The 14198-nt window shown below is 36.5% G+C and overlaps 1 pseudogene; it reads right to left on the bottom strand.

Moving 5' to 3' along the window:
* LOC131618660 (GRAS family protein RAD1-like) overlaps nt 1-14198 on the bottom strand; it is a 63442-nt pseudogene that overhangs the window by 36840 nt on the left and 12404 nt on the right.

Below are 14198 nucleotides of genomic sequence, written 5' to 3'. Positions count from 1 at the left end.
ACTGGGATTCCATGTGCAACTCTCGTCTAAGGGATACCATGCGCCATCATCACAAAGCCGTCAAATCCCTCTCCCAGCAGATCCAACGCATCTGGAAATGAGGGTGCACCAAGCTCCACACGCGCGTGACACATGGAACCAAAAGCTAAGATTTTTGTAATTTTTTTTATTTTTAATTACACAAACTTCTTTTTATTTATTTATATATATATATATATATATATATATATATATATATATATATATATATATATATTTGTTTGTTTTTCTTTTATTAATATAAATTAGTTTTTTCAAACTTATCTTAGTTTACATATAATAATAATAATATTTGTATTTTAGTTATATTAATAATATATGTATCTTTTTTCTTTTATTTATTTATTTAATTATATTTATTTATTTATTTATTTATTTATATATTTCACTTATTTATTTTAATATCTTAAATAATTCATATGATTTTATTTTAATTCATAGAAATTCATAAAAATTCATAAAAAATTGTTTTTGCCTGATTAAATTATTTTCTTGTCCCCGATTTAATTAATTAGGTTAACCCCGAGGTTTCCTCCGACCGCCAACCATATCAGATCAAATTCAAAGCTAAGTGCCTATTTGTTTATTTATTTTAAATTTCTTTATCTTTTTATTTTTAGGGTTAGTAACGTTTGCCTCCGAACTGATAAAGCACTCACCCTATTTTTGTTTGCCATTTTTCCACCTTTTCAGGGTTTGCCAAATGCCAAAGCTTCGAATAGTCGGTAACCCTAAACCCTGATCTTAATTATTACTCGTGTTAGACCTATTAATATTATTATCCCGCTGGTTTCAATTTCCCTTCCCCCCGCTGGTTTCATTTTCCCCTTCCCCGTATTTGCTTTAATTATATTTGTTTATCAATTGTTGTGGTTAGTAATTTAGGGAGTGCAACTATGAACCGGATTAGAGTCACTTAATTACAAGATAACATTTTCTGAATCGAATCACGTGATTGCTGCACACACGCACACTTTTGGGGTAACCTCTCTGTTGCCTGTTGCCTTGTTGTCTTGTTGCCTTGTGTTTTTTGCAGAATAGCCAGTCCCTCGAATACGAAGATACCTCAGCCATGTTGCCTAGATTAAGATCATGGGTTCCTAATAATGCTGCCTTCGATATACTAAACGTGATCTCAATCCTCGGAAGTTGCCTACAAAAAGGATGAGGTATCCTCTAGCTGCCTACGAAAAGGCTATTCTGGTTCTTCCCTCAGACTACCTGCCTCTCTATGGCATGGGACAGTCTTATGGCGAACGAACTCTCGATGACCCTTCAACCTCCAAATGAAAGGCTTCCTGCCCTCTTATGGCAAGGATAGACCCTTTCACCCTGAAAGGCTAAAAGAACTTCTTTTTCAAACTATAAGGTAATTTCCCCTAATTGCTTTGCCTTGCTTTAAAACTTTTTTTCATATTCTTTCTCATAATCCTTCAAAATGGCTACGCTCATTTACGAGCTAAAGTCCATATTCTTTTTCTTCTACATTTCTGAAAACAAAGAGTAAAGCAATTAAGAGCCCATGGAAAACCATGGATGCAAAGGGTGCTTTACACCTTCCCTTTGCATAAATTACCCCCCGAACTCAAAATCTTTTAAAAAGGTATTTTCCTGTTCTTTTAGCCTTTCTGATTTAATTTGGATAAAATAATAGTCGGTGGCGACTCTTGCTATCCGCACATTTCGATAAAGTCAGTTCACCGTATTACACCTCGTAACCAACAACATTACAAATTTCTTCTGCAAAGTGTAGTCTCTCTATTTTCATCCTTATTCGACTATTTCTTGCCATACTTGCCTCAAGAGAATCAAATACTGCTGAGTAATAGTGAGACTACAATTGGATTTAGCTTCTTCATTGATTGGAGAATTGCCTTTAGATAACCTCTACTTTCTTTCACATATTTGTGCAATTTTAAGATGCTATTAAAAACTAAAGCCTCACCCTCTACCAACTTGAGGTTCAGTTGTAAGAGAAGAAGGAGTCGCATGTTCCAATGTTATGCGAAACTCAAAGACTATTTCCAATGAGATTGCTTCCTCCACAAGCAAACTCATGCTAGTATGAAGTTTCACGTTGTTGTCTTCATTCGAAGAACTGAATCCTGTTATCCTGAGCTTTGGAGGCCCGTCAGGCATTGAAGCCATGTTCCTTACAAGTGAAGGCCATTGAAAAGTATGCTCCATTCCTAGATCAATAACGTTGTAGATACTTTTAAATTGGCTGCATTTTATGGTTAAACATTCATGTGTGTGTGTGATGTCTTGACTAATGTCATAACACACTATGTGTGGAATTGTGTAGGATTGTATAGTTGAGCTAATACATGTTTTTGTTGGATTTCATGCTCGATGTCATGACATCAGTATCTGACAGCAGTAGCTGTTACTTTTTAGTTGTTATGTTTCCTGATTTATCTCAGGCAATAATTCACGTGTGTCTTAGTGTTCTTCTTGTACTCCATGCAATTGTCTCTTTGGTGATTGTATTTGAATAGGGTGTTTTTGAGTTGCAATTGTTTTGTCACACTAAAATTTTAAGTATGAGTGTTGTGTCTCTTGATTGAAGCTTTGAAGCAAGATCAAAATTTGTTTGAAGTGTGTCTTCATCCTGATTTTATAATTGTCTGTTTGTTATCACTGCTGTGATTGAGGGGATGTGAGTAGGAACTTAGGTCTAGCACTAGATTGAAATTGCATTGGGTAGGTCTTAAGTGAAGAGTTGTAGATAGGGGAGTTTAGCTTTGAATTAATGTTGCTTATAGTGAATTTCCTCCCTAGCTTGGTAGCCCCTAGAGTAGGTGTTGTTGTACACCAAACTGGGTAAACAGTCATCTGTGTTCTTTACTGTGTTTGTTTACTTTCTGCATAAATTGTATAATCAGTTCTGAAGTGGATGTCATAACATCTAATACGACATCGATTGTGTGTTACTAGAATTTTCAATTGGCATCAGAGCAAGCACCCTGCCTGTTTATTTCTGGGTGAGATCTAGGGACAATAAACTCTGGTACTATGGACAAGGGTGTAATTGTTTTTGGGAATAGACCACCCATATTGGATGGGTTTAACTATGACTACTGGAAACCTCGTATGGTAGCCATTCTAAAGTCTGTGGACTGCAAGGCCTGGAGAGTTGTGAGCAAAGGATGAGAACATCCTACAAAGAAAGATAAAGATGGAATAACTGTGGTAATACCCGAAGAAGATTGGATCAAGAATGAGGAAGAACCTGGCTTTGGAAAACTTCAAGGCTCTAAATGCGTTGTTCAATGGAATAGACAAGAATATATTCAGACTTGTGCAACACTATGAATCGACCAAATATGTTTGGAATATTCTCAAAACAACTCATGAAGTCACATCCAAGGTGAAGATGTCTAAACTTCAGATGTTAACTACTAAGTTTGAAAATCTCAGGATGAAAGGGGATGAGACCATTCATGATTTTTATAGGAAAGGTAGATGAACTCATTGGTTCCCTCCAAACATTTGAGATGAGTATAAGTGACAATGTTGAAAAGAAGAACAAGAGCATAACTTTTATATCTAACACTGAAGAAGACTCAAAAGAAAGCAATGATGGAAGTGATGAGAATCTATCAGAAGCCATAGCCATGCTTGGAAGACAACTCAACAAGTTTATTAAAAGAATAGATCAGAAATCCAGACCAAATGTCAAGAACACTCCCTCTGACAACAGCAAGTCGTATGACTCTAGTAGAAGATCTAAATCTAAAGAGAAGCCCTACCAAGGCAAAGGGATTCAGTGCCATGGATGTGAAGACTATGTTCACATTAGAAATGAATGCCCCACCTACCTCAAAGAGCAAAAGAAAGGGCTCTCTGTCACGTGGTCTGATGGAGATTCTGAGAGTGAGTCTGAAGAGGAAACTGCAAAACACATCACAGTACTAACGAGTGTATGTACATCTGATAATGACTCCAATGAAGATGACCGACGTTTGATGAGCTTACAGCCTCATATAAAGAGCTATGTGTCAGGAGTGCTGAAGTTTGTAAACAAGTGGAGAAGCAAAAAAAGGTTGGACAGAGATCAGGAGATATGTCTGGAATAGGATTTGGGGGCAAATCAAATGTCATTTTAAGGTCAAATTATGAAGCTCGCATGTCAAATAGGATGCCAAGACCAATGTCACAACATCAAGGAAACAAAATCATGAACCAGATAAAGAGGAAGTTCCTGATATGGAGGTGCTACTATTGTGGAAGATTTGGACACATAAAGCCATTTTGCTTCAGACTATTTGGATACCCTAATAACACTCATCAAGCCAAACTCAAACAGGTCACTCCTGTCAAGAACCAACAATGGATGGCCAAGAGTGTTGCTCTAATAGCTCACATATCTCTAAAAGTATCAGCTAAAGAAGACTGGTATCTTGACAGTGGCTGTTCAAAGCATATGTCTAGAATGAAGAACCTCTTGGGGGATATCAAACCTCATTCCACTAAGCATGTGATCCTTGGTGATGGAGAAAAAAGGGAAATCATAGGTGTTGGAAATTTAAAAGTTCCTAGTGTCCCTCATATGGACAATGTCTTGCTTGTAGAAGGACTAACTGCAAATCTTATTAGTATCAGTCAACTATGTGATCAAGGGTTCAATGTCAGATTCACTAAAGAAGGATGTGTTGTCACCAACAGAGAAAATGAGGAAGTCATGAAGGGATCTATATCTAAGAATAATTGCTACTTATGGGAGCCTAAAACCTCAAAGTTCTCTACTACACGTTCTATGGGGAAAGACGAAATTGAGGGTAATCATCAAGAAAGACCTGTCAAACCAGAAGCTCCCGTTGAAGAAATGGATGAATCTGACGATGAGTCTTATGTTGGAGATCTCACCATTAGTGAAATTGCTGATGGATACTCCGAGACTTGGCTAAGGAATGAAAGACTGTGTAGAAGAATAGTGGCTTATAAGAATGCTCATGCACTTCTACAAGAAGAAAGAGTAAGTCTCCTGTAAAAAATTGCTTCCCTAGAGAGAAGGGTGTTAAACACAAGATCGAACAAATACGCAACAATGAGAAGTAATCAAGTCATAAATATCAACAAGTCAGAGGTAAGAGTCATTCATAACAAGATGAAGCAAAAGATGTCTAATCAAACAAGTTGTGGCATAAATGAAAAGAAGTCCATAAGCAAAATAGGAAGCTCTAAAAGAAGGAGACCTAAACAAAATGAAGGTCCCAGAAAAGAAGAGTTCAACCCTACTATATACAAGAACCCAACAATGAAGATTGATGCTATTGAAGAAGCTGAGACTACTCTCTCAGTAGGTTGTGGGATTGTCAAAATAGATGTCTTAACATCTGAATGTACTGAAGAATCAAGTGTGTGCATTGAGATAAAAGATGCCTCTAGAATTGGTAAAGGTTCACCTTTCAATATCCAAAATGTTCTTCATAGGGAGATCATTGTTAGGAACCAACAACCAGAAGTTGTCAGAAGATCAAGGGAATCATCTGCAACTACCTGGAGTATTCACAACCTTGACCTAAAGAAGACAATGATGGTTCTCCTTGATGACATCTGGACTAGAGATATGAAAAAATAATTCTAACTGTTCAAGGGAAGTACTGTATGGAACGTGGTACTAAGGGAGCTTTCTATTGATCATGGACTTCATCTAAGAGAGGAGCCACTGACAACAGACCAAACTTCAAAAGCCTGGAATGTGAGAGAAAATGCTTCACAAATCAACTTGGGAAATCAAGAAAACAAGGAGAGCATGATTTCCTTGTCACAAATAAGGTTGTAAATCTGATGATTGGTGTGATTCACACAAAAGGCTTCGAGTGGTCTCAATTAAGGTGGATACAACAAAGTGTTTAGAAGCATAATGTCAAAAAGGATGTCGTAATATTATTCTGTAACAACATTAGACATCTCTTCATCAAAGATTGTGTGAAGGACAAAATTTTTACATTTGAACATATGGTCACTGATATAGAGTTTACTGATATTTTCACAAAAGGGTTAGATGTAAATCAAGTTGAAGAGTTAAAGGGAAAGTTATGCATTTCCCCCTGAAGAATTATAGCAATTAATTCTATTTAGGGAATATATTATGGGGTTTTTAATTATTCAATATTTGAAATATCCCCTAATTGATTACTATATCAAGTTCCCTCTTATTTCTCCTTCTCACCAAAAGGTTGTTCTCTACCCTAATGTCTTCAACAACCTAAATTTGTTCTTAAACTGCTCCCTCACTCTCCACAATCGTGTCACAAGAATTATTCTCAAATACCTCAAGATGTCACAACAATCTGATTCCTTCTATCCCAAGAAGATGTCCTCCACTGATGGTCTTGACGCCATTCCAAGAAATGGACTGGTTAACCCTAATCAAGTTCTTGATATTACTCTGTTAAGAATGGTTAACACTGATGATCTCACAATCAAGAAACCTCATACCTCTCGTGCAAGGAGGCCTAAGGAATCTGTTCGTGCCAAGGCCACAAATGCTATCGTCCACTCCTCTCAAGGATTTAACCAAGGAATGATCAAGGTATGCTTACAATGCCATTGCTAAAATTGTCACCTGTATCTTGAATGAACAACATCAAGTCCCTGGGATATCTGTTCTGCTGCAAACTATGATTCTTGAACCCGTTTCTGTTACTAAGACAAACATCATAGGGAAGTACTCTAATGATCATGATGTCCACATTGTTGATGAGGATGTGCACAATGACAATGATGATGAAGATGTCACTGAGGATGTCAATGACATTGGGAATACTGGTGTTGATGCTGATATAGGTACAACTATAGTTACATATGTTATGGACCTTGATGAACTCTCAGATAATGATTTGGTAGCTGTTGTGAACCCTAGCATTGCCAAAAGGCTCATGACTAGGAGGAAAGGTAAGGTTGTTGTACAAAGTTCTCCCAAGAGAAAGGTTGCTCCTAGAAGTCCCTCTGATGACTCTATCAGGAAGAAAAGTACCTCTACAGGTCCCATAAAAAGCAGGGCTATATCTCAGAGTGTTTCGGTTGGTCCTACCAAATCTTGGAGAAAAGTTATTCCCAAGAAAAGGAAGGCTCGAGCTATTGTTGTGTCGCGGGGAAAAATCGTTATCTTTTTTCGGGATGAGACACCTGATGCCTTCTTTGGGCTCGAGTGCTCAAAAAATGATTTTTCTTTGTTCCGACCAAACTTTTTATTGTTTCCAAAGGAGGAAAAGGAAAAAAGCTGCAATAACATAAAAAGTGGGGGAGAGATCTTGGGTAAGAGGGTTGGTTATACGGAGGGAAGGTATTAGCACCCAACGTATCTATAGTACTCTATAGGTTTCTTTGTTTTGTTTTTCATTCCATGTTATTGAGAGGTTCTGTTGTGAAATAGGTGGGACCTAAGGTGTTTGTTTGATTATGCTCGCAAAGATCATCGCGATCCTCTGCATACATATCCCTTAGAGGGAATCAGAGCATCTGTAGCTCGGGGTCTACGGGTGCTAAGGTTTGAATGGCTTTTTTTGTTTTGTTTTGCTCGCCAAGGATACGACCTTGTGCCTACGTATTCTCAAAGGGATGTTGAGAAAGTCAGAGCAATCGTAGTTCCCACTTATGCTAGTGGAAGCAAAGGAAAAGAGACAGATGTCATCTAAATGCTCGATGTATCTAATCTATATCATCACATACATCTGTTTGATTTTTGTTTGAAAATCTTTTCATTATAAGCCCTGGGCTGTGCCACTTATGGCGCTTAGAATGATAAAGATGTTTTTTTGTTTAACCAGCCTTGTGGCAAAAACTTTCAATGAAGTCAGCCTTGTGACAAAAAGTTTTGATTAATCAGCTAGCCTTGTGGCAAAAGTTTCAATGAAGTCAGCCTTGTGACAAAAACTTTGATTAATCAGCCAGTATGGTGGCAAAACGGTTTGATTGATTAGCCAGCCTTGTGGCAAAAAAAGTTTGATTGATTGATTGTTTGTGATGATATAGAAGAGGTACTCCTATCATAGAGATGATAAATGTCTAATCTCCTAGGGTATTTGATTTTGGATATTGGGGATGCTTATAAGAAGCCCGTGGGTCCTTGTACGAAGCCCAAGAGGAGGCTATCCGAGGGTCCTTGCATTGTAAGCCCAAGAGGAGGCTATGGGAGGGACAATCCAGGGTCCTTGCATTGTAAGCCCAAGAGGAGGCTAATGGGAGGGACAAGTCGTTTGTACAAAGCCCAAGAGGAGGCGTGGTATAGTTGGTTTGAGCTCTTAGAGCGATTTCACCGGGAAACCATACTCTATGTCCTAACCTAAACTAGGGAGATTCTTTGCACGAAGCCCAATAGGAGGCTATGGGGAACCTAGTGTTGTACTAAGTTGAATAAGCATATATAACACAAACACAAATATGAACAAGTACGAACAAATATGAACAAGTACATGAACAAATATGAACAGTTATATATATATATGACAAAGTGTGTATATAATGGAGTTTATGAAGGAAATATACCTGTAAGCATGATCCATTTGTATACACAGGGCTCGGGACTCATACTCGGGGAGAGGCCCTATTGAGTTTATTCAAAGCTATGTAAACAGGTATTTACAAAGGGGCTTGGGACTTATACCTACATGGAGGCCCATGGTATTTTTGGGAAGATTTAAAGAAAACCTTCATTTTTGATTTGTTATTCAAGGTTAAAAAACAAATTGATCGAGGTATGTACAAAAAAGTGTATGTACAATGAAATACCTAATTTCATGTACGGGAATGGGACTTATACCTATGTGGAGGCCCATGTTTTATTTTATAAAACATGGTTGATTGCTTTATTTACAGACGCGTCGTTTGTTGTTTTGAAAACAGTTTGAAAAGTATTGTTTTGAAAGAGTTTTCTGTACAAAGAAAAATTGTAAAAAGAAAGAGGAAAGGGACTTATACTCTCTAATATTCGAGAGGCCCATGTTTTATTTTCATAAAACATGGTGGATGGTTTGAAAAAGATGTGAGATTTGTTGTTTTTTAAAAAATGTTTGGAAGTAATTTGGAGAAAGTTTTATGTTTAAAGAAAAACTGTACAAAGAAAGAGGAAAGGGACTTATACTCTCTAATATTCGAGAGGCCCCACATCGTTTTGAAAATCAATTGATCAATCAAAAAGATTTAATCAATAGTTTCCTTTGAAATCAAAAAGAAATGGTTTATCGTTTTTGAAAAGAATTGCGATCGCTTGTTTTAAAATGGTTTGAAATTTTGAAAGAAGTCAAATTAATCAAGATAAACAAAAAGATTATACTTAATTAACACCTAAATGATTAGGGTTTGATCACAAAATATTTACAAGTGATTATGTTTGAAAAAATCAAGTGAAAAAAACAAATTTTAAAAGTATTAAAAACACTTAAAATATGTCATTTTAAACTTAATTAAAAATGTATTAAATAAATATATTTTTGTGATTTTTTTTGATATTCATAAAATACATATATTAAATGAGAAGTGTGTAAAAAATGAATAAAAAATGAGTTAATTTGATTGGTTAAATAATTGAGTGAAGTTGTTAAGAAAATGAAGGAAAAAAGTGTTAAAAAAATGGTTTTGGCCCTGCCAGGGTTTGAACCCACGCCCTAAGGTTCACCACTCAAAACAACAACCAACTGAGCTGCGCGTGCAGCTTGTTATTCATACGCTTTCAAGGTAATATATTTTAAAACAAACATTTGAAAACTTTGAACGAAAATCTGGCGCCAAGAACACACCCTAACTGAAATTCAATATTCTTCAAAACTGTGTTGTTTTGATCGATCAAAGGGTCTATCTCACTCGGTTTTTCACGAGGAACATGATGGTGTCCTTTAATTTCATTTATTTTTGCTCTAAGATGATTAATTTTCTGATGAACACGAAGAACCCTAATATGACAAATCATTGTGAAATCGTGTATGATCATGATATGATGCAATTGATTGAGGGTTATTATTCAGTGATGGTGCAGAAACAAGATGGTAACTCAGTTTTTCATTTATGATGCATGTATGATAGAGTTTGAAGTTCATGAGCACTTACCTCAAAAACGGCAAAGCTGGAAATCGAATTTGAGCCTGGAGGTGTTACAGATGTTGTTGCTCAATCTGGACAGCTTCAATGGACCTTATAGAACATGTCTGGATGCTTGGAGTGAATTGAAAACCTCTTGATCACCTTGTGGTACCCGATCTGCAGTTTAGCTCAAGTGAGGATCAAGATAGTTGATTTTGATGTTTCAGATCATGGATGATGGTTGGAATAGTTCATATGAAGTATATGGAGTGTGTTTGGATGATTAACTTGGACAGATATGGCCTGGTATGAGAATTGATATGTTAAGGCTCATTTTATGCAAACATGGTGGTTGAAGAGTGATTCTGAGATTTAGGTGTTTTTGGGGTGTGTGAGTGGTTCAAACACATCACATTTGATGTTTATGAGTTGCTAGAACCATCACTTTGGCCATAACTTCAAGGGTTTGGAGGTTGAGTTTTCTACCTCTTAGAAACTTAAGAAACTTGCATTCTAAGAAAGAAGAGAGAAAACCTATAATTGTGAGGTTTTGGTGTGATTTGAAGAGTGATTTGCACCTCTATTTATAGGCCATGAGTTCTGAATGCAGAGCTCTTGCAAGTTGATCAAGGAATGGTGATTTGGCATTTGGAGATAAAATGGAATCTTTACATTTAATGCAAAATGGTTAAAGTCACTTAACCATGGTTATTTCTCTAGCTTCTTATCCTCTTCCATTCTGATCTTCTAATCAGAAAATATCTCTCAATTATTGCTTCTATGCATCATTGCTTGGATTATAGGTCATGTAGTCTTGAAACTTAGTGAAAAATGGTGAAAATTCAAGTGAAAAAGTTCACTAATGTCAAAATTCAAAACCATGGCTACACTCCATATTTTTTCATGCTCTTGGACATTTTGGAAAGCTCATATTACACACTTCAAAACCCTAGTTGAAAGTTTCTTCAAGATCTTTAAGGAAGTGGGTGAAAAAGATCCATGAACTTTGAAGAAAGTGAGATTTTAAGTGCATTTTTCAAAAGATGCCAACTTTGAAGCTCCATATCTCTTAAATGGTTGATCTTATGGAAAAAAATTATATGTGTCAAAGTTGTTTATTGGATCAAAATATACAACTTTCATGTTGGAAGTTTTTTTCAGTTTGTAGGTGAAATTTTGAGTTATTCCCTTCCAAAGTTTTGGAAAAACCATTGAAAAACACTTAGAAAATTTTTCTAAGTATAAAAGTAAAACTTTGACTTTTTGATTCTTGGTTGATTTTCTTGATTTTCCTTGATCAAATGACTTCATATATCATATATTGATGATTCAAAACTTCAAAAGTCATGGTTGACCAAAATTCCCCAAAAGTCAATGGTAATCTTGTACAGTTGACTTTTTCAAACGAATCGCATTTCTGGAGATTTCAAATGAAACAGGCTATCCTCACCAAATGAATGGTATGAATGGATCACATTGAAGCATTAGAGGATATTGAGCCATGGTTTGAGTTGTGGCACCATGTCCTGATTAAAAAGTCAGTTATTCAGTGAATTAGGTCAAAAACCCTAATTGTCGACCTGATGAAATTGATGACTGTGGATCTTGAATTGAGATGCAATTTCCATTGGATGTTGTCATAGGGATTATTTGAGGATGATTGAGACCTTTGATTGACTTCCTGGGGATTTTTAGGGTTTCCCAAATGTGATCCCTGATTTTGGTCCCTGATAGTTCAAAACCCTAATCTGATGATTTGAAATTTCACTGTTGATTAATCCTTGTGTAGGAGATGTTCTGAGTCAATGGATTAGGTCAAAATGATGCACTTGGGGTCTTGAAGTCATTTCCCAAGTCATTAGGTCAAATCCTGAGCAAAAGTCAGGAGTATGCTATCTTCAGTCAAAACCCTAATCTAGTTGATTCAAAGTCTTTGAGCTTGTTGAAATGAATCTCTGAGGACCAAATGTTGATTGTTGATGAAGATGATTCATTTGAGATGAAGGGAGAACAAAACCCTAATTGATTGTTACTTGTACTGATGAGTGATTTCCTGATTAAATCCTGCTGAGTCACAAGTAGCAAACACAAGCTATGCAATTTGTTAGAGATGCAAATGATGCATATGCAATGATATGAGGTGGTATCTTAGGTCAAAAATTGGGGTATGACATGTTGACACTGACTCTGATGTTGATGTTCAAAACATTTCACTAAGGAAGAAACTAACAACTAGCAAGCTGGATGCTAGTGTTCCCGAGGTACCCATTGATAACATCTATTTTCATTACCCTTCCTATGTCAATAGGTGGAAATATGTTCACTACAAGAGGATAACTTTGGAAAGGGAGCTGGCTCAAAATGTCCTTGAGAATAAATAGATCATGGATCTAATTCATGAAGCTGGTCTATTGAAAACTGTTGTTAATTTGCCTACATGTTATGAAATGTTGGTTAAAGAGTTCATTGTGAACCTATTAGAAGACCGTGTTAATAGAAAATCAAAGGATTTTAGAAAAGTATATGTAAGAGGAAAATGTGTTACCTTCTCCTCCACTGTTATCAACAATTTTCTTGGAAGATCTGATGAAGCTCAACCTGAGCTGGAAGTGACTGACAATAAAATATGCGAGGTGATCACGGCTAAGCAGGTGAAAGCCTAGCCCCTGAAAGGAAAACTTTTTGCAAGCACGCTCAGCATAAAATATACTATGCTTCACAAGATTGGAGCTGCTAACTGGGTGCCCACAAACCACAAGTCAACTGTTGCTAATGTGCTGGGAAAGTTTATATATGATGTTGGAACCAAGACAAAGTTTGACTATGGTACTTACATATTTGATCAGACAATGAAGCATGCCAGGAGTTATAGTGTGAAGGGTCCCAATGGCTTCCCATCTATCATATGTGGCATAATTGTGAATCAGTACCCTAATATCCTTAGTGAAAATGTTTCTGTATACAAAAGGGAAAGTGCCATTTCATTTCACTACAAACTATTTCAAGGAACCCATGTTCCTGACATTATCACAACATCAGCTGAAACATCCAAAGACAGCACAACTACAAGAAAAGCTGTTGTGATTGCAATGCTAAGGGAAACATGTAAGGAACTAGAGTCCAAAAAACTGGCTCTTGAAAGATTGATCATCTCCCTTGAGATAGAAGAAGAAGCTGAAGCAGACAAAGAAGTTGAGAAAGAAGCTAGTCAAGATGATGGCACTGATAAAGATGATGCAAATGTTGAACTCAGTAGCTCCGAGTCTGAAGACTGAAGCAGCTGGTTCTGGTGATTTTTTTTTAATTTTAATATTTTCAATATCTTTTAGTTTAATTCTGGCATGTACTTACGTCTATAACAAGGTTGCTTTGGCAATATTTCTGGAAAAAAGGGGGAGTAGTGTAATGTCACCCCAGGACATCAACAAGAATTTTTTTTACTGTTGAATGAAGTTGTATTATGGAGGTCTACTTCTACAGTTTATTTCTCTAGTTAGAAGTGTTGCTGCATGAGGAAGTATTGGTTTGTGTAATGTGATGGTATGATGTGGTAATGTAGCCTGTCTGGTAGTTGTAGCAGTAGTATAAATATGCATGCTGACTGGTGTGGTAGTGTAGTATACTTTATGATTGCTTGATGGTAGATGTAGTTGCATTAGCTATTCTTGCAGGTGTGGTTGATTGGTTGTGTGCTCTAGTTGTATACTGTGTGTTTTTTCTGCTGTTCTGCTGCAAAGATTCTTTGATAATATGGTGACAGGTTGTTTTAGCCAAAAATTTGCCAAAGGGGAAGTTTGTAGATACTTTTAAATAAGCTGCATTTTATGGTAAAACATCCGTGTGTGTGTGATGTCTTGACTAATGTTATGACACACCGTGTGTGGAACTATGCAGGATTGTATTGTTGAGCTAATACAAGTTTTCGTTGGATGTCATGCTCGATGTCATGACATCAGTATCTGACAACAGTAGCTGTTACTTTTTAGTTGTTATGTTTCCTGATTTATCTCAGGCTACAATTCACGCGTGTCTTAGTGTTTTCCTTGAACTACATACAATTGTCTCTTTGATGATTGTATTGGAATAGGGTGTTTTTGAGTTGTAATTGTTTTGTCACTCTAAGCTTTTAAGTA

The sequence above is a fragment of the Vicia villosa genome, linkage group LG7 (genome assembly GCF_029867415.1).
Source record: "Vicia villosa cultivar HV-30 ecotype Madison, WI linkage group LG7, Vvil1.0, whole genome shotgun sequence".
Lineage (NCBI taxonomy): Eukaryota > Viridiplantae > Streptophyta > Magnoliopsida > Fabales > Fabaceae > Vicia > Vicia villosa.
This window is presented reverse-complemented; position numbering and strand designations above follow the sequence as displayed.